Raw genomic sequence first — 24,612 nt, 5'->3', positions numbered from 1 at the left:
AAAAAAAGGGAGATTTAAATTCTCAACAAGTTTATATACACCTTCTACCTTGTTTTACAGTACCATATAACGGTTGTTATTTTGGTTACATTTTCCCAAAAATGAGGAAGTCTGGTGGAAGAGGCCGTGGGCGGTCATTGCCAGCTGGTAATGATGGTGGTGGTGGTGGTGGCGGAGCATCAGGTGGTAGTGGGAAAAGCAAAATAGCACCTAAGTCTCGAGGAGTTGAGCCAGCTTCATCGTCTGGCTACACAAGGCCTCGAAGGCTCCCTTATCTGGGAGTAGGAAAACCGCTTTTAAAGCCGGAGCAGCAGGAAAAAGTTTTGGCTTTCCTTGCTGACTCAGCCTCTAGCTCTTTCGCCTCCTCTTCCGAAAGTTCGAAATATAAAAGCAGCGAGTCGTCAATGGATGCTCCGGTCAGGAACAAGTCGCTTCCTTGTGTCCTTCACCCAAACCAAAAGTGAAGGATGCGGCAGGCGACACTACAGTTTACTCCATGGAGCTCTTTACACATACCGTGCCTGGGTTAGAAAGGGAATTTGTTAACAGCTTATTACAAGATGAATCGGACATGGAGTGCACAGATGCACAGCCACAGCTAGATTATTATGCTGTTCCATTGACTCACATGACTACATTGCCCTCGCAGTGTACTCAGCTGGAATCTGACCCTGATGAGACTATGGTGCCCCATCCCGAACGCTATAGCACCTTACACGGTGACACAGAGGAAGGTGTACATGACATTGAAGAGGAGGTGATAGATGACCCAGTTGTTGACCCAGATTGGCAGCCATTGGGGAAGAGGGTGCTGCTGCCAGTAGCTCAGAAGCGGAGGAGGATGATCCGCAGCAGCCATCTACATCACAACAGCTGTCATCTGGCAGGCCCGTGTCAGGACAGAAACGTGTGTCAAAAACAGCGTGGCCATCCGGTGAAAGTAGCACAGCGTGCAATGCCTGAAAAGGTATTTGATAGTAGGAAGAGTGGAGTGTGGCAATTTTTTAACCAAGATCCGAATGATCAGTCAAAAGTTATCTGTAAGAAATGCTCAAAGACCTTTAGCAGAGGTAAGAATCTTCAAAATTTAAATACAACGTGCATGCGTAGACATTTAACCAGCATGCACTTGCAAGCCTGGACTAACTACCAAACGTCACGTACCATTGGTGCACCTGCTCAGAATGAAGGTAGTCAGGGATGCAACATTGCTTCCCTCACTGTAAGCCCACAGGTTAGGACACCACCAGCAGCAAATGTGGAGGTATCGTCATAAGGCCAAAGCAGTCAGTGAATCACAAGGTTATTGGTAGGAAACACTGTATGTAGGCCAACATCAAGAATACCATCACCAACCCTCTCAATCTGTCATGTCCACCACCACCACCGCTAGTTCCACCATATGCAGCTCTCCAGTCCAGCTCACCCTACAAGAGACTCTTGTTAGGAAAAGAAAGTACTTATCCTCTCATTCCCGTACACAGGGTTTGACCGCCCACATTGCTAGACTAATCTCATTAGAGATGATGCTCTACTGGTTGGTTGAAAGCGAAGCTTTCAAAGCCCTGATGGCCTATGCAGTACCACGCTATGACCTACCCAGTCGACACTTCTTTGCGAGAAAAGCCATCCCAGCCCTCCACCAGCATGTCAGAGACCGCATTGTCCATGCACTGAGGCAGTCAGTAGAAAGGTGCACCTCACAACAGATGCATGGACCAGTAGGCATGGCCAGGGACATTATGTGTCCATCACTGCACACTGGGTTAATGTGGTGGATGCAGGGTCTACAGGGGACAGCCATAGTGGGACAGTTCTGCCTAGCCCACGGTCTAGGAAACAGTTGGCTGTAGGCGTTCGCCACCTCTCCTCCTCCTCCTCCTCCAGAAGCAAAAGCTCATCCACAGAGCGCAGTCGCACGACCACTTCATCCGCAGCTGCCAGTGTTGCACACGAGGTGTCCCAATATGGAACAGCTAGTGGTAAGCGTCAGCAGGCTGTGTTGGAAAATGAAGTGTTTGGGCGACAACAGACACACCGCGGATGTACTGGCTGAGTACTTGCAGCAAGAAACTCAGTCATGGCTGGGCAGTGTACATCTTGAGGCAGTCGAGGTAGTCAGTGATAACGGAAGGAATTTTATGGCTGCCATAGCCCTTTCAGAACTGAAACACATACCTTGCCTGGCTCACACCTTGAACCTGGTGGTGCAGTGCTTCCTGAAAAATTATCCGGGGTTACCAGCCCTGCTCCTGAAGGTGCGAAGACTTTGCTTGCACATGTACATTCCAGCCGTATACTGAACCACCAGCGATTGCTGAATCTTCCCCAGGACAGCCTAATAATTGATGTTGCAACAAGGTGGAACTCCACACTGCACATGCTTCAGAGGCTGTGCGAACAGAGGCGTGCTGTAATTTATTTGTGGGAGGATACACATACATGGGCAGGCAGTTGGATGGCAGACATGGAGTTGTCTGGTGTGCAGTGGTCGAAGCTACAAGACCTCTGTCAAGTCCTTCAGTGTTTTGAGGAATGCACATGGCTGGTAAGTGCAGACGACGCCATCATAAGCATGAGCATCCCACTAATGCGTCTGCTGATGCAAAGTTTGATGCACATTAAGGAGCAGGCGTCTGCAGCTGAGGAGGAGGGAAGCCTTGATGACAGTCAGCCATTGTCTGCTCTCCTGGACGAGGTGGCAGATGAAGAGGAGGAGGAGAATGGGGATGAATATTTATGGGAGGAGGATGCTTCTCAGGGGGCAATAGAAACTGGTGGCGTTGCAAGGTCAGGTAGAGGGTTTTTGCGGGACACAAGTGATGTTGATTTGCAAAAAAGTGCTCCTCAACCCAGCACAAGCAGTGAAGTGACAACTGGAACATTGGCCCACATGGCTGAGTATGCCTTGTGTATCCTAAAAAGGGACCCCCGCATTACCAAAATGATGACCGATGACTAGTGTTGAGCATTCCGATACCGCAAGTATCGGGTATCGGCCGATACTTGCGGGTATCGGAATTCTGATACCGAAATCCGATACTTTTGTGGTATCGGGTATCGGTATCGAAACAACATTAATGTGTAAAAGAAAGAATTAAAATAAAAAATATTGCTTTACTCACCTCTCCGACGCAGCCTGGACCTCACCGAGGGAACCGGCAGCGTTCTTTTCTTAAAATGCGCGCTTTTCCTTCCTTCCGTGACGTCACGGCTTCTGATTGGTCGCGTGCCGCCCATGTGTCCGCGACGCGACCAATCACAGCAAGCCGTGACGTAATTTTCAGGTTCTTCTAGGCATTCAGTATTTTAAAATTACGTTCCGGCGTTGTGATTGGTCGCGTCGCGGTCACATGGGCGACGCGACCAATCACAAGCCGTGACGTCACGGGAGGCAGGAGACGCGCGCATTTTAAAATGCGCGCGTTTCCAGCCTCCCGTGATGTCACGGCTTGTGATTGGTCGCGTCGCCCATGTGACCGCGACGCGACCAATCACAACGCCGGAACGTAATTTTAAAATCCTGAAGGACCTGAAATTACGTCACGGCTTGCTGTGATTGGTCGCGTCGCGGCCACATGGGCGGCGCGCGACCAATCACAAGCCGGGACTTCACGTAAGGAAGTTAAAGCGCGAATTTTAAGCAAACAACGCTGCCGGTTCCCTCGGTAAGGTGCAGGCTGCGTCGGAGAGGTGAGTATAGCAATATTTTTTATTTTAATTCTTTATTTTACACATTAATATGGTTCCCAGGGCCTGAAGGCGAGTTTCCTCTCCTTCAGACCCTGGGAACCATCAGGAATACCGTCCGATACTTGAGTCCCATTGACTTGTATTGGTATCGGGTATCGGTATCGGATTAGATCCGATACTTTGCCGGTATCGGCCGATACTTTCCGATACCGATACTTTCAAGTATCGGACGGTATCGCTCAACACTACCGATGACGATTACTGGTTGGCCTGCCTCCTGGATCCACGATATAAAGGAAAATTACAAAATATCATGCCACATGAGAACCTTGAGCAAATATTGGCTACCAAACAAGCAACTCTTGTAGACCGTTTGATTCATGCATTCCCAGCACACAGCGGCGGTGATAGTTCTCACACGAGCTGTAGGGGGCAACATGGCAGAGGTGTTGGAGGTGCACAAATGCAAAGTGGCATTGGACAGAGGGGTTTTATGACCAGGTTGTGGAGTGATTTCGCAATGACCACAGACACGACAGGTACTGCTGCATCGATTCAAAGTGACAGGAGACAGTATTTGTCCAGTATGGTTATGAACTATTTTTCCTCCCTTATCGATGTTCTCCCTCACAGGTGATTCACCTTTGATTATTGGGCATCTAAAATAGACACCTGGCCTGAATTGGCAGAATATGCATTACAGGAGTTCGCTTGCCCAGCTGCTAGTGTGCTATCAGAAAGAGTCTTCAGTGCTGCTGGTTCAATACTGACCGAAAAAAGGACACGTCTGGCTACCCGAAATGTTGATAATCTAACCTTCATTAAAATGAACCAATCATGGATTTCAAATTATTTTGCCCCACCCCCTACTGACACGTAGCTTGCCTGAAAAATGTCTTGCTTTTGGCCTCCTCTTACTGACTGCTCCAATTCCTCCATTTGCAGCTGCTGAATGTTCACCATAGGCCATTTTTATACCTCCCTAAATGGGCTGACTCCCCCCACAGGGCCGTGTTCACCACTTGGTGCAAGCACCCGTGCGAGTGCCGTTTGCCTGGACAGGTGGGTGTGCCCACTCTTAGGCGACGGCACCGGTACTGGGTCCCTCATAGTACAGTGAAGTGTCTCTGACAGTGGTGTGCACAACCAACGTCAGACACACCATTGTAATATGAGGGGCCCTGTGCCAGTACCGCCGCCCATGAGAGAGTGTTCACCCCCAGCTCGAACAATGCTCTACCACTTGCAAAACTTACCTCTCCCTGCTCTACCACTGTGTAGTCTGTGCAGTTAAATCCTTCAATGGCACTGCCAATACAAATTTGTTGAAATGATAGTAAAAATATACAGGGGCCCTGGCCTCCGTTTAGACCAGTTAATACTTTGCGCCAACTACCACTGTCTGCTACTCAGCAGAGGAGCCCACCCCTGTACATAGCTATGCCACCTGTTTATTTATGAACTTTTTTTGGCAGAAATTTAGCCTACTTACTTATTTGGGCCTAGTAACTGTGTTAGCCAGTCCTTACAGTTGTCCTCCACTGAACAAAGCTATGCAGCCTGTGTTCTCCTGTTACCAATTTTGAACTGCATTTAGCCTAATTTTTTATTTTAGGCCTACCTCCTGTGTCAGTCTGCGCCACTCCTTACAGTTGTCCTCCACTGAACAAAGCAATGCCGCCTGTGTACTCCTGTTACAAATTTTGACCTGCATTTAGCCTACTTACTTATGTGGGCCTAGTAACTGTGTCAGCCACTCCTTACAGTTGTCCTCCACTGAACAAAGCAATGCCGCCTGTGTACTCCTGTTACCAATTTTGAACTGCATTTAGCTTACTTTTTTATTTTAGGCCTACTACATGTGTCTGTCTGCGCCACTCCTTACAGTTGTCCTCCACTGAACAAAGCTATGCCGCCTGTGCACTCCTGTTACCAATTTTGAACTGCATTTAGCCTACTTACTTATTTGGGCCTAGTAACTGTGTCAGCCAGTCCTTACAGTTGTCCTCCACTGAACAAAGCTATACCGCCTGTGTACTCCTGTTAAAAAATGTTTAACTGCTTTTAGCCTACTTTTTTATTTTGGGCCTATATCTGTGTTTCCTCCTCATCCTGCTGTCATGTCGGACACTATTCACACTAGGGCGTCCGACAGACAGAGGTAATTCCACATTCATTCACTATACGCTCAGTTGCGCTGGCTAGATTTTATCCAGGTTGCCCGGGGCTAATCTAGCTGGTAATTTAGTTGGAGGCTGGGTCACGCCCATGGCCTTTAAATAGTCATTCTGGACTTTGGGCGTCGCCGATTATAGCTTGTGTCTTGTGCCTGGTGATCTCGGTCTGGAGTGGTGGTCTAGGAGAAGAAATATCGTATCTGGTGGTGTATTATCCTTTGTCATATTTCTCCTTCCTATATTTGTGTTTGTTTTGCCCTGTGCACATTATAGTGTTTTCCTGTGTGTCTGTGGCTTGGTGCGTTTTTTAGTTTTCCCTGTCTGTGCTTTCTGTTGAGGTTGGTGTGTGGTCTAATCACTGGTTGGCGGGTGGAGGTTTCAGCATAGGGCTGAAACAGGAGTCAGGGTCAGGCCTGGTGGCCCAGACAAGCACACCATCAGTGTAAATTCTGGGAGAGGGACAGACAGGGTTTTCCCTAGTCTGAGGGGTATCGCAGGGGCCCAGGTAATCAGCTGTAGTCTACCCAGTACCCCCGTGACACCTGCCTATTGCCCAGCCACTGCTAGATGAGTCTGCTGGTACATTGACCCAGACCACTACATTCCCCTTTCACTCTACACAGCCAGAATCTTACCCTGCTAAAAGTCAGGTTCCCCTTCCCACATACTATACCACCTTACACGGGGACAAAGAGGAAGGTGCAGATGAAAGTGCAGGTTCCTTCATCAGGTGGGCATACTCGTTGGCACTGGCACAGGGCCCCTCGTAGTACGCAAAAGTGTCTCTGGCAGTGGGAGGCGCCGCCCGCTGTCAAACACACCGCCGAACTATGAGGGGCCCTGTGCCAGTGCCAACTAGTGGCCCCCCTGCTTGCTCAGGATCACAGCACTTGCAAAATTGAAATACTTACCTCTCCCTGCTCCACCGCCGTGACGTATTCCGCATTTCCTGGGCCCAAGAAAATCTTGAGCCAGCCCTACCCCCCACAACTTTAGCCAAATGACCCCCTGTTTTCAATGCGTAGCTATTATTATAAAGTAAATTAAGATTGACAAGCTTAAGTAATAAGAATTGATGTTTTTGGCATTAAAATGGGCACTGTATGTGTTTTCCTGTCCTCCACTCACTGCCGACTTTGATTCCCCATTGACTTGCATTGGGTTTCGTGTTTCAGTCGGCCCCTGACTTTTCGCAATAATCGGCAGATTTCACCAGACCCGACTTTTGAGAAAGTCGGGTTTCACGAAACCCGACTCGGTCCTAAAAAAGTAAAAGTCGCTCAACTCTACCAGTCACCATTCTGGTCGCTCTTCTCCGAATTTGCTCCAGTTTGTTGATGTCTTTTTTAAAATGTGGTGCCCAAAACTGGACACAGTATTCCAGATGAGGTCTGACCAAAGAGGAGTAGAGGGCAATAATGACTTCACGTGATCTAGACTGTATGCTTCTGTTAATACATCCTAGAATTGTATTTGCCCTTTTTGGTGCTGCATCACACTGTTGACTCATGTTCAGTCTGTGATCTATTAGTATACCCAAGTCTTTTTCCCATGTGCTGTTGCATAGCCCTATTCCTCTCATTCTGTATATGCTTTTTTCATTTTTATTGCCCAGATGTAGTACTTTGCATTTTTCACTGTTGAAAAATCATTCTGTTGGTTGCTGCCCACTGCTCCAGTTTATTTATATATTTTTGAATCCTCTTTCTCTCTTCTCTAGTATTAGCTATTAGTGATGGGCGAGCACTAAAATGCTTGGGTGCTCGTTGCTTGGGTCGAGCAAATTGGATTACTCCGGTACTTGGCCAGAACAACGAGCCCAATGTAAGTCTATGGGAGACCCGAGTATTTTTACCGTGATCCCCCCGCGGGTCCTTTTAAGGTCTAAAAATGTCTGAAAATGATGGAAACACTGCTCAAATGACACAGGGACCTAATGGGGATCGCCCCTGTAAGCATTCCTGACTCCCAGTTCACAGCCTTAATTATTTTTTTCCGAGATTCATGCCATTTTTCCCGGTGCCACAAAAAACACATGAAAATGAAACCAAAGTGGGTTTTGCTTGGAAACGTGTCAAGTGTAGGGGTTTGGCTCGCTCAAGTGTGACGGCTGACACTTTAGGAGGCACGTTCCATCAAAAGTTCAAAGGTTTATTGCGCCATAAACCATATAGCAAAACAGAAAACAAAATAGCCTTTAGCTTAGGCAAAGGAAAAAAACAAGTGTCCAGTCCTTCAGGCTCAGTCCTGGAGCCTTAACACACTCTGGAGGCTAGCACCTCCACACATATCTACTGTGTTAAGCATTAGGCTTTCTTTTATAGGTCTAACCACACCCAGAACCCATCACATGATTTGACATGTGGTTGTGACATCATCACAGGTCCTGAAACACATATAGATAGCTATGGTTACATCACAGCGGCAAGCCATCTATGTGACACATATCTCCCGTCGATTAGACACCCTTTAGCCACGCTACATACCTCCCCCTCTGCCTAAAGCTGTGGGGCTTGGCACTATCCCCCACTAGACAAGGGATTCTTGACAGGGCATCAGCATTACCATGCAGCTTCCCGGCCCTATGTTCCACATGGAAACAGAAGTCCTGCAGGTCTAAGAACCAAAGGGTGACCCTAGCATTTCTACCCTTTGTTTCCATCATCCATCTAAGTGGAGCATGGTCGGATATCAGTCTAAATTTATGTCCCAGCAGATAGTACCATAATTTGTCCACCGCCCACTTTATGGCCGAGCACTCCTTCTCTACGACTGAGTAGTTCTTTTCAGACGAGGACAGCTTCCTACTCAGATAGAGAACAGGATGCTCCTCCCCACGTAGTTCTTGGGAAAGGACTGCTGCTACCCCAACATCTGAGGCATCTGTCTGAAGAATAAACTCTTTCTTGAAGTTTGGGGCCATCAGAACGGTTTGCTTACACAGAGCCTCTTTCATTTCTTGGAAGGCTAACTCTGTTTCTTCGGACCATTTAACCATTACTGATTTTGTCCCCTTTAGCAGATCAGTCAGAGGCACAGCCATCGTGGCAAAGTTTGGGATGAACCTCCTGTAATACCCCACAATTCCCAGGAAGGCTTTAACTTGCTTTTTGGAAACTGGTTTTGGCCATGTTTCAATTGCCTCCACTTTACTGATTTGGGGTTTTATTTCTCCATGACCCACTATATATCCAAGGTACTTAGCTTCTTCTTTACCCAAGGTGTTGTGAATTCCGTTCTTGGGCTCCCTCCGGTGGTTGTAAATGGCACTTTTGTGAGTTCTGCCCTTGGGCTCCCTCTGGTGGTTTTGAGTGGAACTGCTGCTCCTTGGGTTTAGCATTGCAGCTGCTTCCACTGATCGTCTCTCCTGGCTCTGCTATTTAGCCTGGCTCTAGTCTTCAGCCAGTGCCAGCTGTCAATGTTTCTTGGTTGGATTCAGATCTCTCCTTGGATTTCTCTGATAGCCTGTCCATTTCAGCAAAGATAAGTCATTGCTTTTCTTTTGGTTGTCCACTTGCTTTGGACTTAATCGTTCAGCTGATGTTGTGTTTTTTTTTGTCCAGCTTGTCTGTATGATATATTCAGCTTAGCTGGAAGCTCTGGGGAAGCAGATTTGCCCCTCCACACCGTGAGTCGGTGTGGAGATTTTTTTGTAAACTCTGCGTGGATTTTTAGCTTTTAATACTGACCGCACAGTATCCTTTTCTATCCCGTCTATCTAGGTAGTTTTGGCCTCCTTTGCTAAATCCTGTTTTCATTCTGTGTATGTCATTTCCCTCTCCACTCACAGTCAATATTTGTGGGGGGCTATCTTTCCTTTGGGGTTTTCTCTGAGGCAAGATAGCTTTCCGTTTCCATCTTTAGGGGTAGTTAGTTCTCAGGCTGTGACGAGGTGTCTAGGGAGTGACAGGAACATCCCACGGCTACTTCTAGTGTTAGTGTTAGGATTAGGAACTGTGGTCAGTACAGATACCACCTCCTCAGAGCTCGTCCCATGTTGCTCCTTAACCACCAGGTCATAACACCAAGGCACACTTCTTCGGGTTTATTGTAAACCCCGCCTCTCTTATAGCATCAAACACCGCTTGGACCTTTTCCAGATGACTCTCCCAGTCCGGGCTAAAGATGATGATATCATCCAGGTACGCAGCAGCGTATGCCATATGGGGTGCAAGGATTCTATCCATAGCCCTCTGGAAGGTCGCCGGAGCTCCCTGTAGGCCAAACGGCATCCGGACATACTGAAAGCATCCATCTGGTGTAGAAAACGTCGTCTTCTCCTTGGCTTCCTGTGCCATGGGAATCTACCAATACCCCTTCGTCAAATCCAAGGTGGTTATATACCTGGTGGGCCCAAGCCTTTCGATGAGCTCATCAATGCGGGGCATGGGATATGCGTCGAACTTGGAGACCTCATTCAACTTCCTATAGTCGTTGCAAAATCTCCACTCCCCATCAGGTTTTGGGTCCAGGACAATTGGGCTCGACCAACCACTCTTGGATTCCTCAATGACTCCAAGCTTCAACATACGCTCCACTTCCTTGGAGATTACTTCTCGACGGGCCTCAGGAATTCGATAGGGCTTCATGTTCACGCGCACATGTGGCTCTGTCAGGACCTCATGCTCTATGACCATCGTGTACCCAGGCAACTCAGAAAACAGGTCCCTGTTCTTCTGGAGTAACTCCCGGCACTGCTGTTTCTGGGCCTTCGATGGCGTCTCCGCTATAGTAACCCCTCCAACCTCATCTTCTGGGTTGCTTAGCAAAGATGGAGTTACTGCCGGGTCTCTATCTTGCCATGGCTTGATGAGGATGACATGGTAAACTTGGATTGGTTTCCGTCTACCTGGTTGGTGAATTTTATAGTTTACCTCACCAAGCTTCTCTACGACCTCATATGGCCCTTGCCATTTGGCCAAGAACTTGCTCTCCACCATCGGAACTAACACAAGAACTCGGTCTCCCGGTTTGAACTGCCTAACTCTTGCAGACCAGTTGTAGACCCTGGCCTGAGCTTCTTGTGCCTGGAGGAGGTGTTCTTTCATGATAGGCATCACCTTTGCAATCCTCTGCTGCATCAGGGCCACATGCTCAATGACGCTTTTGTGGAGCGTAACTTCGGCGTCCCAAGTTTACTTGGCTATATCCAGGAGTCATCTCGGATGACGGCCATATAGAAGCTCAAATGGTGATAACCCTGTGGAGGCCTGTGGAACTTCATGAATGGAAAACATCAGATATGGTAAGAGACAGTCCCAGTCTCTACCGTCTTTCTCTATAGCTTTTCTCAGCATGCTCTTCAGTGTTTTGTTAAATATCTCAACAAGACCATCTGACTGGGGATGGTACACCGAGGTCCTCAACTGGGAGATTTTCAGGACTTTGCATAACTCCCTCATCACCTTGCTCATGAAAGGTGTCCCCTGGTCAGTCAGAATCTCCTTCGGCAGACCTGTCCTGGAAAACACATGGACCAACTCGCGGGCTATACTTTTCGAGGAAGAATTTCTAAGAGGAATTGCCTCAGGATAATGTGTGGCATAGTCCAGGATCACTAATATATACTGGTGGCCCCGGGCTGATTTAACTAAGGGACCAACCAAGTCCATGGCAATTCTCTCGAATGGTACCTCAATAATGGGCAATGGCACAAGGGGGCTCCAGAAATGAGGACTGGGACAGTTAGCTGACATGTAGGGCAAGACCTGCAATAGTTCACTATTTTCCAGTGACACCCAGGCCAATAGAACCTCTGCACAACCCGTTCCTGCATTTTTTTCACCCCTAGGTGTCCACCCAAGATGTGTGAATGGGCCATATCCAATACCTTCCGTCTATATGGACCCGGCACTACCAACTGCTCTATCAACTCCTCCCTTATTTTTGTGACTCGGTACAACAACTCCCCATTCATCAGAAAATGGGGAAATCTTGTGTCTGCCCCCGCTGTTATGGTTCTCAATGGCAAGAGAACATAGCCCAGCATACATAGGAACTAGCTCTTGGAAGGATGGAAACTTAAACTGACCATGAACTAAACCTGCCGCACAACTAACAGTAGCCGGGTAGCGTAGCCTGCGTTTTATCCCTAGACGCCCAGCGCCGGCCGGAGGACTAACTAATCCTGGCAGAGGAAAATATAGTCCTGGCTCACCTCTAGAGAAATTTCCCCGAAAGGCAGACAGAGGCCCCCACATATATTGGCGGTGATTTAAGATGAAAATGACAAACGTAGTATGAAAATAGGTTTAGCAAAATCGAGGTCCGCTTACTAGATAGCTGGAAGACAGAAAGGGTACTTTCATGGTCAGCTGAAAACCCTATCAATACACCATCCTGAAATTACTTTAAGACTCTAGTATTAACTCATAACATCAGAGTGGCAATTTCAGATCACAAGAGCTTTCCAGACACAGAAACGAAACTGCAGCTGTGAACTGGAACAAAATGCAAAAAACAAACAAGGACAAAAGTCCAACTTAGCTGGAAGTTGTCTGGTAGCAGGAACATGCACAGAAAGGCTTCTGATTACAATGTTGACCGGCATGGAAGTGACAGAGGAGCAAGGTTAAATAGCGACTCCCACATCCTGATGGGAACAGGTGAACAGAGGGGATGATGCACACAAGTTCAATTCCACCAGTGGCCACCGGGGGAGCCCAAAATCCAATTTCACAACAGTACCCCCCCCTCAAGGAGGGGGCACCGAACCCTCACCAGAACCACCAGGGCGATCAGGATGAGCCCTATGAAAGGCACGGACCAGATCGGAGGCATGAACATCAGAGGCAGTCACCCAAGAATTATCCTCCTGACCGTATCCCTTCCATTTGACCAGATACTGGAGTTTCCGTCTGGAAACACGGGAGTCCAAGATTTTTTCCACAACGTACTCCAACTCGCCCTCAACCAACACCGGAGCAGGAGGCTCAACGGAAGGCACAACCGGTACCTCATACCTGCGCAACAATGACCGATGAAAAACATTATGAATAGAAAAAGATGCAGGGAGGTCCAAACGGAAGGACACAGGATTAAGAATCTCCAATATCTTGTACGGGCCGATGAACCGAGGCTTAAACTTAGGAGAAGAAACCCTCATAGGGACAAAACGAGAAGACAACCACACCAAGTCCCCGACACAAAGCCGAGGACCAACCCGACGCCGGCGGTTGGCAAAAAGCTGAGTCTTCTCCTGGGACAACTTCAAATTGTCCACCACCTGCCCCCAAATCTGATGCAACCTCTCCACCACAGCATCCACTCCAGGACAATCCGAAGATTCCACCTGAGCGGAGGAAAATCGAGGATGAAACCCCGAATTACAGAAAAAAGGAGACACCAAGGTGGCAGAGCTGGCCCGATTATTGAGGGCAAACTCCGCTAAAGGCAAAAAAGCAACCCAATCATCCTGATCTGCAGACACAAAACACCTCAAATATGTCTCCAAAGTCTGATTCGTCCGCTCGGTCTGGCCATTAGTCTGAGGATGGAAAGCAGACGAGAAAGACAAATCTATGCCCATCCTAGCACAGAATGCCCGCCAAAATCTAGACACGAATTGGGTTCCTCTGTCAGAAACGATATTCTCCGGAATACCATGCAAACGAACCACATTTTGAAAAAACAGAGGAACCAACTCGGAAGAAGAAGGCAACTTAGGCAGGGGAACCAAATGGACCATCTTAGAGAAACGGTCACACACCACCCAGATGACAGACATCTTCTGAGAAACAGGAAGATCCGAAATAAAATCCATCGAGATGTGCGTCCAAGGCCTCTTCGGGATAGGCAAGGGCAACAACAATCCACTAGCCCGAGAACAACAAGGCTTGGCCCGAGCACAAACGTCACAAGACTGCACAAAGCCTCGTACATCTCGTGACAGGGAAGGCCACCAGAAGGACCTTGCCACCAAATCCCTGGTACCAAAGATTCCAGGATGACCTGCCAACGCAGAAGAATGAACCTCAGAAATGACTTTACTGGTCCAATCATCAGGAACAAACAGTCTACCAGGTGGGCAACGATCAGGTCTATCCGCCTGAAAATCCTGCAAGGCCCGCCGCAGGTCTGGAGAAATGGCAGACAATATCACTCCATCCTTAAGGATACCTGTAGGTTCAGAATTACCAGGGGAGTCAGGCTCAAAACTCCTAGAAAGGGCATCCGCCTTAACATTCTTAGAACCCGGTAGGTATGACACCACAAAATTAAACCGAGAGAAAAACAACGACCAGCGCGCCTGTCTAGGATTCAGGCGTCTGGCGGACTCAAGATAAATTAAATTTTTGTGGTCGGTCAATACCACCACCTGATGTCTAGCCCCCTCAAGCCAATGACGCCACTCCTCAAAAGCCCACTTCATGGCCAAAAGCTCCCGATTCCCAATATCATAATTCCGCTCGGCGGGCGAAAATTTACGAGAAAAAAAAGCACAAGGTTTCATCACGGAGCAGTCGGAACTTCTTTGCGACAAAACCGCCCCAGCTCCGATTTCAGAAGCGTCGACCTCAACCTGAAAAGGAAGAGCAACATCAGGCTGACGCAACACAGGGGCGGAAGAAAAGCGGCGCTTAAGCTCCCGAAAGGCCTCCACAGCAGCAGGGGACCAATCAGCAACATCAGCACCCTTCTTAGTCAAATCAGTCAATGGTTTAACAACATCAGAAAAACCAGCAATAAATCGACGATAAAAGTTAGCAAAGCCCAAAAATTTCTGAAGACTCTTAAGAGAAGAGGGTTGCGTCCAATCACAAATAGCCCGAACCTTGACAGGATCCATCTCGATGGAAGAGGGGGAAAAAATGTATCCCAAGAAGGAAATCTTTTGAACCCCAAAAACGCACTTAGAACCCTTCACACACAAGGAATTAGACCACAAAACCTGAAAAACCCTCCTGACCTGCTGGACATGAGAGTCCCAGTCATCCGAAAAAATCAGAATATCATCCAGATACACGATCATAAATTTATCCAAATAATCACGGAAAATGTCATGCATAAAGGACTGAAAGACTGAAGGGGCATTTGAAAGGCCAAAAGGCATCACCAAATACTCAAAGTGGCCCTCGGGCGTATTAAATGCGGTTTTCCACTCATCCCCCTGCTTAATTCGCACCAAATTATACGCCCCACGGAGATCTATCTTAGAGAACCACTTGGCCCCCTTTATGCGAGCAAACAAATCAGTCAGCAGTGGCAACGGATATTGATATTTAACCGTGATTTTATTCAAAAGCCGATAATCAATACACGGCTGTTATGACCCCAATGGCGAGGGTCTCAGAGGAACGTGGAAGTCTGCAGAATACAAAAATCCAGCTCATAGGGCAGTGGTAACTGGGTTGACCATATATCTACTCCTAACGCCAACACTAGAAGTAGCCGGGGATCATTCCTACGTTGATTCTAGATGACACGCTCCAGCCGGAGAATCTAGCTACCCCTAGTAGAGGAAAACAAAAGACCTTTCTTGCCTCCAGAGAAGGGGACCCCAAAGCTGGATAGAAGCCCCCCACAAATAATAACGGTGAGGTAAGAGGAAATGACAAACACAGAAATGAACCAGGTTTAGCACAGAGAGGCCCGCTAACTGATAGCAGAATAAAGAAAGGTAACTTATATGGTCAACAAAAACCCTATCAAAATCCACACTGGAAATTCAAGAACCCCCGAACCGTCTAACGGTCCGGGGGGAGAACACCAGCCCCCTAGAGCTTCCAGCAAAGGTCAGGATATATATTTGGAACAAGCTGGACAAAAATACAAAACCAAAACAAATAGCAAAAAGCAAAAAGCAGACTTAGCTGATATAACTGGAACCAGGATCAGTAGACAAGAGCACAGCAGACTAGCTCTGATAACTACGTTGCCAGGCATAGAACTGAAGGTCCAGGGAGCTTAAATAGCAACACCCTTAACTAACGACCCAGGTGCGGATAAAAGGAATGACAGAAAAACCAGAGTCAAAAAACTAGTAACCACTAGAGGGAGCAAAAAGCAAATTCACAACAGTACCCCCCCCTTAGTGAGGGGTCACCGAACCCTCACCACGACCACCAGGGCGATCAGGATGAGCGGCATGAAAGGCACGAACTAAATCGGCCGCATGAACATCAGAGGCGACCACCCAGGAATTATCCTCCTGACCATAGCCCTTCCACTTGACCAGGTACTGAAGCCTCCGCCTGGAGAGGCGAGAATCCAAGATCTTCTCCACCACGTACTCCAACTCGCCCTCAACCAACACCGGAGCAGGAGGCTCAGCAGAAGGAACTACAGGCACAATGTACCGCCGCAACAAGGACCTATGAAATACATTGTGAATAGCAAACGACACAGGAAGATCCAGACGAAAAGATACAGGATTAAGGATTTCCAATATCTTGTAAGGCCCAATAAAACGAGGTTTAAATTTGGGAGAGGAGACCTTCATAGGAACAAAGCGGGAAGAAAGCCATACCAAATCCCCAACGCGTAGTCGGGGACCCACACCGCGGCGGCGGTTGGCAAAGCGCTGAGCCCTCTCCTGTGACAACTTCAAGTTGTCCACCACATGATTCCAGATCCGCTGCAACCTATCCACCACAGAATCCACCCCAGGACAGTCAGAAGGCTCCACATGACCCGAAGAAAAGCGAGGATGGAAACCAGAGTTGCAGAAAAAAGGCGAAACCAAGGTGGCGGAACTAGCCCGATTATTAAGGGCAAACTCAGCCAACGGCAAGAATGTCACCCAATCGTCCTGATCAGCAGAGACAAAACACCTCAAATAAGCCTCCAAAGTCTGATTGGTTCGCTCCGTCTGTCCATTAGTCTGAGGATGGAAAGCAGACGAAAACGACAAATCAATGCCCATCCTACTACAAAAGGATCGCCAGAACCTGGAAACGAACTGGGATCCTCTGTCTGACACAATATTCTCAGGGATGCCGTGCAAACGAACCACGTTCTGGAAAAACACAGGAACCAGATCGGAAGAGGAAGGCAGCTTAGGCAAAGGAACCAAATGGACCATCTTTGAGAAGCGATCACATATCACCCAGATAACGGACATGCCCTGAGATAGCGGAAGATCAGAAATGAAATCCATGGAGATATGTGTCCAAGGTCTCTTCGGGACAGGCAAGGGCAAGAGCAAACCGCTGGCACGAGAACAGCAAGGCTTAGCTCGAGCACAAGTCCCACAGGACTGCACAAATGACCGCACATCCCTTGACAAGGAAGGCCACCAAAAGGACCTGGCCACCAGATCTCTGGTGCCAAAAATTCCCGGGTGACCTGCCAACACCAAGGAATGAACCTCGGAAATGACTCTGCTGGTCCACTTATCCGGGACAAACAGTCTGTCAGGTGGACAAGACTCAGGCCTATCAGCCTGAAATCTCTGCAACACACGTCGCAGATCCGGAGAAATAGCTGACAAGATAACTCCATCTTTAAGAATACCAACAGGATCAGCGACTCCAGGAGCATCAGGCACAAAGCTCCTAGAAAGAGCATCGGCCTTCACATTCTTTGAACCTGGTAAATACGAGACAACAAAATCAAAGCGGGAGAAAAACAATGACCAGCGGGCCTGTCTCGGATTAAGGCGTTTAGCAGACTCGAGATACATCAGATTTTTGTGATCAGTCAAGACCACCACACGATGCTTAGCACCCTCGAGCCAATGACGCCACTCCTCAAATGCCCATTTCATGGCCAACAACTCCCGATTGCCCACATCATAATTTCGCTCGGCAGGCGAAAACTTCCTAGAGAAAAAGGCACAAGGTTTCATAACAGAGCAACCAGGGCCTCTCTGCGACAAAACGGCCCCTGCTCCAATCTCTGAAGCATCCACCTCAACCTGAAAGGGAAGTGAGACATCGGGCTGGCACAAAACAGGCGCCGAAGTAAACCGGCGTTTCAACTCCTGGAAAGCCTCCACGGCAGCAGGAGCCCAGTTAGCTACATCGGAGCCCTTCTTGGTCATATCCGTCAAAGGTTTCACAATGCTAGAAAAATTAGCGATAAAACGACGGTAGAAGTTAGCGAAACCCAAGAACTTCTGAAGACTCTTAACTGACGAGGGCTGAGTCCAATCAAGAATAGCTCGGACCTTGACTGGGTTCATCTCCACAGCAGAAGGGGAAAAAATGAACCCCAAAAAGGGAACCTTCTGTACACCAAAGAGACACTTTGAGCCCTTGACAAACAAAGAATTTTCACGCAAAATTTTAAAGACCAACCTGACCTGCTCCACATGCGAATCCCAATTATCAGAAAAAACCAAAATATCATCCAGATAAACAATCAAAAATTTATCCAGATACTTCCGGAAAATGTCATGCATAAAGGACTGAAAAACTGAAGGCGCATTGGAGAGCCCAAAAGGCATCACCAAGTACTCAAAATGACCTTCGGGCGTATTGAATGCGGTTTTCCATTCATCACCTTGCTTAATGCGTACAAGGTTGTACGCACCACGAAGGTCTATCTTGGTGAACCACTTGGCACCTTTAATCCGGGCAAACAAGTCAGACAACAGCGGTAAAGGATACTGAAATTTGACAGTGATCTTATTTAAAAGCCGATAATCAATACAAGGTCTCAAAGATCCGTCCTTTTTTGCCACAAAAAAGAATCCCGCACCAAGAGGGGAAGAAGACGGACGAATATGTCCTTTCTCTAGAGACTCCTTGATATATGAACGCATAGCGGTATGTTCAGGTACCGACAGATTAAACAGTCTTCCCTTAGGAAATTTACTGCCTGGGATCAAATCTATAGCACAGTCACAGTCCCTATGAGGAGGCAGTGCACTGGACTCAGACTCACTGAAGACATCCTGATAATCAGACAAATACTCCGGAACTTCCGAAGGCGTAGAAGAAGCAATAGACACAGGCAGGGAATCCCCATGAATACCCCGACAGCCCCAACTTGAGACTGACATAGCCTTCCAGTCCAGGACTGGATTATGGGTCTGTAACCATGGCAGCCCTAAAACAACCAAATCATGCATTTTATGTAAAACCAGGAAACGTATCACCTCGCGGTGTTCAGGAGTCATGCACATGGTAACCTGTGTCCAATACTGCGGTTTATTTGCTGCCAATGGCGTAGCATCAATACCCCTAAGAGGAATAGGATTTTCTAATGGTTCAAGAGTAAAACCACAGTGCTTAGCAAATGACAGATCCATAAGACTCAGGGCAGCACCTGAATCTACAAACGCCATGACAGGATAAGACGACAGTGAGCAAATCAAAGTTACAGACAGAATAAATTTAGGTTGCAAATTACCAACGGTGACAGGACTAACAACCTTAGCTATACGTTTAGAGCATGCTGAGATAACATGTGTAGAATCACCACAGTAGTAGCACAAGCCATTCCGGCGTCTATGAATTTTCCGCTCATTTCTAGTCAGGATTCTATCACATTGCATCAAATCAGGTGTCTGTTCAGACAACACCATGAGGGAATTTGCGGTTTTTCTATCACATTGCACCGAATTAGGTGTCTGTTCAGACAACACCATGAGGGAATTTGCGGTTTTGCGCTCCCGCAACCGCCGGTCAATTTGAATAGCCAGTGCCATAGTATCATTCAGACCTGTGGGAATGGGAAAACCCACCATAACATTCTTAATGGCTTCAGAAAGGCCATTTCTAAAATTAGCGGCCAGTGCACACTCGTTCCAATGTGTCAGCACGGACCATTTCCGAAATTTTTGGCAGTACACTTCAGCCTCGTCCTGCCCCTGAGACATAGCCAGCAAGGCCTTTTCTGCCTGAATCTCAAGATTGGGTTCCTCATAAAGTAAACCGAGCGCCAGAAAAAACGCATTAATATCAGCCAATGCCGGATCTCCTGGCGCCAGCGAAAAAGCCCAATCCTGAGGGTCGCCCCGTAAGAACGAAATAACAATTTTTACTTGCTGAGCAGAGTCTCCAGATGAACAGTGTCTCAGGGACAAAAACAATTTACAATTATTCACGAAATTCCTAAACTTAAACCTGTCTCCGGAAAACAGTTCAGGAATCGGTATTTTAGGTTCTGACCTAGGATTTCTGATAACATAGTCCTGTATGCCCTGCACACGAGTAGCCAGCTGGTCCACACTTGTAATCAAGGTCTGGACATTCATGTCTGCAGCAAGCATAGCCACTCTGAGGTAAAGGGGAAGAAGAAAAAAAAAAAAAAAAACTCAGAATCTTCTTTCTTATAATCCCTCTTCTGCAATGCATTAAACATTTAATACGGTCCTGGCAAACTGTTATGACCCCAATGGCGAGGGTCTCAGAGGAACGTGGAAGTCTGCAGAATACAAAAATCCAGCTCATAGGGCAGTGGTAACTGGGTTGACCATATATCTACTCCTAACGCCAACACTAGAAGTAGCCGGGGATCATTCCTACGTTGATTCTAGATGACACGCTCCAGCCGGAGAATCTAGCTACCCCTAGTAGAGGAAAACAAAAGACCTTTCTTGCCTCCAGAGAAGGGGACCCCAAAGCTGGATAGAAGCCCCCCACAAATAATAACGGTGAGGTAAGAGGAAATGACAAACACAGAAATGAACCAGGTTTAGCACAGAGAGGCCCGCTAACTGATAGCAGAATAAAGAAAGGTAACTTATATGGTCAACAAAAACCTTATCAAAATCCACACTGGAAATTCAAGAACCCCCGAACCGTCTAACGGTCCGGGGGGAGAACACCAGCCCCCTAGAGCTTCCAGCAAAGGTCAGGATATATATTTGGAACAAGCTGGACAAAAATACAAAACCAAAACAAATAGCAAAAAGCAAAAAGCAGACTTAGCTGATATAACTGGAACCAGGATCAGTAGACAAGAGCACAGCAGACTAGCTCTGATAACTACGTTGCCAGGCATAGAACTGAAGGTCCAGGGAGCTTAAATAGCAACACCCTTAACTAACGACCCAGGTGCGGATAAAAGGAATGACAGAAAAACCAGAGTCAAAAAACTAGTAACCACTAGAGGGAGCAAAAAGCAAATTCACAACACACGGCCTCAAAGAGCCATCTTTCTTAGACACAAAGAAAAAAACGGCTCCTAAGGGAGATGACGAAGGACGAATATGTCCCTTTTCCAAGGACTCCTTTATATATTCTCGCATAGCAGCATGTTCAGGCACAGACAGATTAAATAAACGACCCTTAGGGTATTTACTACCCGGAATCAAATCTATGGCACAATCGCACTCCCGGTGCGGAGGTAATGAACCAAGCTTAGGTTCTTCAAAAACGTCACGATAGTCAGACAAGAATTCAGGAATCTCAGAGGGAATAGATGACGAAATGGAAACCAAAGGTACGTCCCCATGCATCCCCTTACATCCCCAGCTTAACACAGACATAGCGTTCCAGTCGAGGACTGGGTTATGAGATTGCAGCCATGGCAATCCAAGCACCAACACATCATGTAGATTACACAGCACAAGAAAGCGAATAATCTCCTGATGATCCGGATTAATTCGCATAGTTACTTGTGTCCAGTATTGTGGTTTATTACTAGCCAATGGGGTGGAGTCAATCCCCTTCAGAGGTATAGGAGTTTCAAGAGGCTCTAAATCATACCCACAGCGTTTGGCAAAGGACCAATCCATAAGACTCAAAGCGGCGCCAGAGTCGACATAGGCATCCGCGGTAATAGATGATAAAGAACAAATCAGGGTCACAGATAGAATAAACTTAGACTGAAAAGTGCCAATTGAAACTGACTTATCAAGCTTCTTAGTACGCTTAGAGCATGCTGATATAACATGAGTTGAATCACCACAATAAAAGCACAACCCATTTTTTCGTCTAAAATTCTGCCGTTCGCTTCTGGACAGAATTCTATCACATTGCATATTCTCTGGCGTCTTCTCAGTAGACACCGCCAAATGGTGCACAGGTTTGCGCTCCCGCAGACGTCTATCGATCTGGATAGCCATTGTCATGGACTCATTCAGACCCGCAGGCACAGGGAACCCCACCATAACATCCTTAACGGCATCAGAGAGACCCTCTCTGAAATTCGCCGCCAGGGCGCACTCATTCCACTGAGTAAGCACAGACCATTTACGGAATTTTTGGCAGTATATTTCAACTTCATCTTGCCCCTGAGATAGGGACATCAAGGCTTTTTCCGCCTGAAGCTCTAAATGAGGTTCCTCATAAAGCAACCCCAAGGCCAGAAAAAACGCATCCACATTGAGCAACGCAGGATCCCCTGGAGCCAATGCAAAAGCCCAATCTTGAAGGTCGCCCCGGAGCAAGGAAATCACAATCCTGACCTGCTGAGCAGGATCTCCAGCAGAGCGAGATTTCAGGGACAAAAACAACTTGCAATTATTTTTGAAATTTTGAAAGCAAGATCTATTCCCCGAGAAAAATTCAGGCAAAGGAATTCTAGGTTCAGATATAGGAACATGAACAACAAAATCTTGTAAATTTTGAACTTTCGTGGTGAGATTATTCAAACCTGCAGCTAAACTCTGAATATCCATTTTAAACAGGTGAACACAGAGCCATTCCAGGATTAGAAGGAGAGAGAGAGAGGAAGGCTGCAATATAGGCAGACTTGCAAGTGATTCAATTGAAAGCACACTCAGAACTGAAGGGAAAAAAAAAAAAAAAAAAATTTTTTCAGCAGACTTCTTTTTTCTCTCCTTTCTCTGCCAATTAATTTAACCCTTTGTGGGCCGGTCAAACTGTTATGGTTCTCAATGGCAAGAGAACATAGCCCAGCATACATAGGAACTAGCTCTTGGAAGGATGGAAACTTAAACTGACCATGAACTAAACCTGCCGCACAACTAACAGTAGCCGGGTAGCGTAGCCTGCGTTTTATCCCTAGACGCCCAGCGCCGGCCGGAGGACTAACTAATCCTGGCAGAGGAAAATATAGTCCTGGCTCACCTCTAGAGAAATTTCCCCGAAAGGCAGACAGAGGCCCCCACATATATTGGCGGTGATTTAAGATGAAAATGACAAACGTAGTATGAAAATAGGTTTAGCAAAATCGAGGTCCGCTTACTAGATAGCTGGAAGACAGAAAGGGTACTTTCATGGTCAGCTGAAAACCCTATCAATACACCATCCTGAAATTACTTTAAGACTCTAGTATTAACTCATAACATCAGAGTGGCAATTTCAGATCACAAGAGCTTTCCAGACACAGAAACGAAACTGCAGCTGTGAACTGGAACAAAATGCAAAAAACAAACAAGGACAAAAGTCCGACTTAGCTGGAAGTTGTCTGGTAGCAGGAACATGCACAGAAAGGCTTCTGATTACAATGTTGACCGGCATGGAAGTGACAGAGGAGCAAGGTTAAATAGCGACTCCCACATCCTGATGGGAACAGGTGAACAGAGGGGATGATGCACACAAGTTCAATTCCACCAGTGGCCACCGGGGGAGCCCAAAATCCAATTTCACAACACCCCGCCTCCTGTACAACCCCATTAATAACTTTGACATTATTAAAGGCTTCCCTCAGAGTTGGGTCCCTATGTTGGGCAGCCCCAAAATTTTCACCGGTTACCTCTATCTCCAGAATGTCAGATGCAGGGGACACTTCCTCCTCATCCCCAACCAGGACACAAAAAGGAAACCTGTCTGTCTCTGGGTGTGGCGATACCTTTTTAGGGTTCACTGGTTCCCTACTCTTGCTAGCAACCTCAGAACCCTTACCCCACAAATCCCAAAACAAACAGAAATCCCGACCAATAATTATAGGGTGCAACAAGTCCCAAACGACGCCGACTTCATGGGACTCAGTGCCACACGCCGTTTCAATATCCACCCTGGCCATAGGGTAGTCCTTTGCATCACCATGTATGCACCGCACTCCGACCTTCTTTCCCGGGAGCAGGTGGAGAGGGAAAGTGGCCCTCACCAGGGTCACTAAGCTCCCCGAGTCTAACAGCGCCATTACTGCTTGACCGTTCACCTTCACAGAACACACTTGAGGCCCCTCGTTGGGCGGAGAGTTCACACTGCAGGCTGGATATGCATAGTATGAACTACGGCGTCCCATGCTGCAGTCCATCTGCTCAGTGGTCTGGGAACAACGGGCAGCTATATGTCCTGGCCCGTGGCACCTCCAGCAAATATTATCACCCATAGGGACCTTGGGCACCACCTCCCCCGCCCTTTGTGACCTTGGACACCCCACCCCTTTTTGGGACTCAGCAGCTTTCTGGGACCCCCAGTATGGCATGGGCTGCCTCCCAAAGGAGCCTTCCATCCCTTGGTATCTCTTGACCAGTCCAATCAGTTCGTCGGCATTCTGGGGTTCACCCTGGGCAACCCAAGTCTGTATGGACCTCGGGAGGGAATGCACAAACCGATCCATCATCACCCGTTCTACCATCTGTGCAGGCGTAGAGGACTCTGGCTGCAGCCATTTCTGGACCAGGTGCAACAGGTCAAACATTTGGGAGTGAGGCGGTTTGTCCCGGTGATAGGCCCAGCAGTGAATTCACTGTGCCCTAACAGTCAGTGTCACCCCCAAACGTGCGAGAATCTCGGCTTTCAATTTGTGATACTCCTTGGCATCCTGCAAGGTCAAAACATAGTACACCTTCTGAGGTTCCGCCGTCAGGTAAGGCGCTAATACCCTTGCCCACTGCTCTGGCGGATGTTTTTCCCTCTCAGCGACCCTCTCAAACACCGTCAGGAAGGCCTCAACATCATCCCCAGGAGTCATTTTCTGCAATGCGCATCTTACC

Source organism: Ranitomeya variabilis, chromosome 3 (genome assembly GCF_051348905.1).
Source record: "Ranitomeya variabilis isolate aRanVar5 chromosome 3, aRanVar5.hap1, whole genome shotgun sequence".
Taxonomy (NCBI): Eukaryota; Metazoa; Chordata; class Amphibia; order Anura; family Dendrobatidae; genus Ranitomeya; species Ranitomeya variabilis.
This window is presented reverse-complemented; position numbering follows the sequence as displayed.